The sequence below is a fragment of the Tamandua tetradactyla genome, chromosome 22, assembly GCF_023851605.1.
Source record: "Tamandua tetradactyla isolate mTamTet1 chromosome 22, mTamTet1.pri, whole genome shotgun sequence".
In the NCBI taxonomy this organism is placed as follows: Eukaryota; Metazoa; Chordata; class Mammalia; order Pilosa; family Myrmecophagidae; genus Tamandua; species Tamandua tetradactyla.
The window spans coordinates 24,566,710-24,569,746 of record NC_135348.1 but is presented as its reverse complement, the minus strand read 5'-3'; the positions used below and the strand labels follow the sequence as shown (position 1 = coordinate 24,569,746).

General features: G+C 38.3%; 1 pseudogene; it reads left to right on the top strand.

Annotated features, from left to right (window-relative positions):
* The first annotated feature begins 586 nt into the window (after positions 1-586).
* On the top strand, positions 587-2,468 carry LOC143666078 (V-type proton ATPase catalytic subunit A-like; annotated as a pseudogene).
* Positions 2,469-3,037: the final 569 nt, after the last annotated feature.

Genomic DNA, 3,037 nt, shown 5'->3' with positions numbered 1-3,037 from the left:
ACTTACTCAAGAAGAAACAGACACTCTGAACAGACTTACAATAGCTAACCACAAAGAAAATCCAAGACCTAGATCCTTTAACCATTGAATTCTAACATATAATCAAAGAATTAATGCCAATTCTTCACAAATTTTTCCAAAAATAGAAGAGAAGGGAAAAACTTCCCAGTTCATTTTTCAAGGCCAGCATTACCCTGATACTAAAACCAGACAAAATCATTGCAAGAAAACTACAGATCAATATCTCTTGCAAATATGGCTGGAAAAATCCTCAACAAAACATTAAGAAACCAAATCCAACATATAAATAGAATTATACACCTTGACCAAGTAGGACTTATCCCAAGAATGCAAGGTTAGTTTAACATCTGAAAATCAATTGATGTAATACATCATATCAATAGACAAAAAAAAAAAAAGGATATGATCAGCTCAATATATGCAGAAGAAAAAAACATTTTAGAAAACCTCAAACTTCTTCATGATAAAAAGCTTTCAACAGAGCTGAATCTTCCCCTCCTGCAGTGAGAAAGATTCTGGATCTGTGATCCTTACTTGTCTGCACCTCGTGCCACAGTAAATTAACATGATGGATTTCTCTAAGCTACCCAAAATACTTGATGAAGACAAAGACAGTACATTTGGTTATGTGCTTGGGGTCTCAGGGCCTGTGGTTACAGCCTGTAACATGGCAGGTGCAGCTATGCATGAACTGGTAAGAGTGGGCCACAGCGAATTGGTTGGAGAGGTATTCAACTAAAGAGTGACATAGCTTCTATCCAGGTGTATGAATAAATTTCTGGTGTGTCTGTTGGAGAGCCTGTCCCCTGAACCAGTAAGCCTCTCTCAGCTGACTTTGTCCTGACATTATGGAGCCACTTTTGATGGTATTCAAAGACCTTTGTCAGATATTAGCAGTCAGACTCAAAGGATCTACATTCCCACAGAAGTAAATGTGTCTGTTCTTAACAGAGATTTCAAATGGGAGTTTACACCTTGCAAAAACTTACGGGTTAGTAGCCATTTCACTGGTAGAGATGTTTATGGAATTGTTAATGAGAACTTACTCATTAGACATAAAATCATGGAAATATTTATGGAATTGTCAATGAGAAGTCACATGGTATTAAAATCATACCATGAAACAGAGGAACAGTAACTTACATTGCTCCACCTGGGAACTATGATACTTCTGATCATACCTTCAATTTGAAGGTATAGATGAGAAATTCAGCATGGTCCAAGTATGGCCTGTATGTCAAGTTTGACCAGTCACTGAGAAGCTACCAGCCATTCATCCATTGTTGACTGGACGTGGAGTCATTGATGCCCTCTTCCCGTGTGAACAGAGAGGAACTACTAATATCCCTGGGGCTTTTGGCTGTGGAAAGACAGTGAAATCACAGTCACTATCAAAGTATTCCAACAATGATGTCATCATTTATGTAGGAAGTGGTGAAAGGGGAAATGAGGTGTCTGAAGTTCTCCAGAACTTCTTAGAGCTCACAATGGAAGTTGATGGTAAGGTATAATCAATTGTGAAGAAAACAGCTTTGGTGACCAAAATCTCCAACATGCCTATTGCTGCTAGAGAAGCCTCTATTTTTACTGGAATTACATTATCTGAATATTTCTGAGACATGGACTATCACCTCAGTATGATGGCTGACTATACCTCCAGATGGGCTGAGGCCTGTACAGAAATCTCTGGTTGCTTAGCCGAAATGTCTACAGATAGTGGATAGCCTACATATCTTGGTGCCCATCTAGTCTCTTTCTATGAGCAAGCAGGAAGGGTGAAAGCCTTGGAAATCCTGAAAGAGAAAGGAGTGTTAGCATTTTAGGAGCAGTTTCTCCATTTGGTGGTGATTTTTCTGATCCAGTTATATCTGTAACTCTTGGTATTGTGCAGGTGTTCTGGGACTTAGATAAGAAACTAGTTCAACATAAGCATTTCTGTTTCATCAACTGGCAGATCAACCACAGCTAGCACATGCGTGCTTTGGATCAGTACTATGAAAAACACTTCACACAGTTTGCTCTTCTGAGGACCAAAGCTAAGGAAATTCTGCAGGAGGAAGAAGACCTGGTAGAAATTATACAACATGTAGGAAAGGCTTCTTTAGCAGAAGCATATAAAATCACTCTGGAGGTAGTAACACCTATCAAAGATGACTACCTTCAACAAAATGGGAATACTCCTTATGACAGGTTCTGCCCATTCTATAATATAGTAGGGACACTGCCCAGCATGATTGCATTTTATGATATGGCCCATAAAGCTGTTGAAACCACTACCCAGATTGACAGTAAAATTACATGGTCCATTATCCATAAGCACATGGGGGAGACGCTCTATAAACTGTCCTTCATGAAATTCAAGGCTCCAGTGAAAGATGGTGAGGCAAAGATCAAGGGCTTAATTTCTTGAAGATATGCAGAATGCATTCCATAGCCTTGAAGATTAGACTATGATATCTTTCTTTCTTTTTCAGGTGTAAATTTTTCTAAATTCCTCATCTCAAACGCTGTTTCTTTATTGTGCTGCTTTGAGACCAGTGCCTATACGTGTAATTTATTTCCCTATTTATTTGATAGGTCTTCTATAAAACTAGCATTCCTTCATTTCCATGTTTGAGGGACCTCCCTGATTCTTTATCTTTGGTGGTGAATGTAGTAAATATGACATAAAATGGTTCCATTACTGTAAACTTGTATGTAGGATGACAACCCTTGTCCTAGGTTTCCCCTTTCCTCTTCACTGTTAAATTATAAACAGGATTACTGCATGTACTCTATTTGCAATGGATTTGGAATGGAAATCCAGATTTCTATACCTTTTGACAGCTTCTCTGTGAAATAACTCAATATCTATGTGTTAATTGCAACTTAGCACTTTGACAAGTAACCACTTTGCAGGAAATATTTCCCATTTTTAAACATGAATAATTATGCATTTTTCCCCAGTGTAAGTTAGGAATATTGGGGGGAAACTGTTGGGAACTATACTGTTTTCAAAACAGGCAATTGTGTGGTT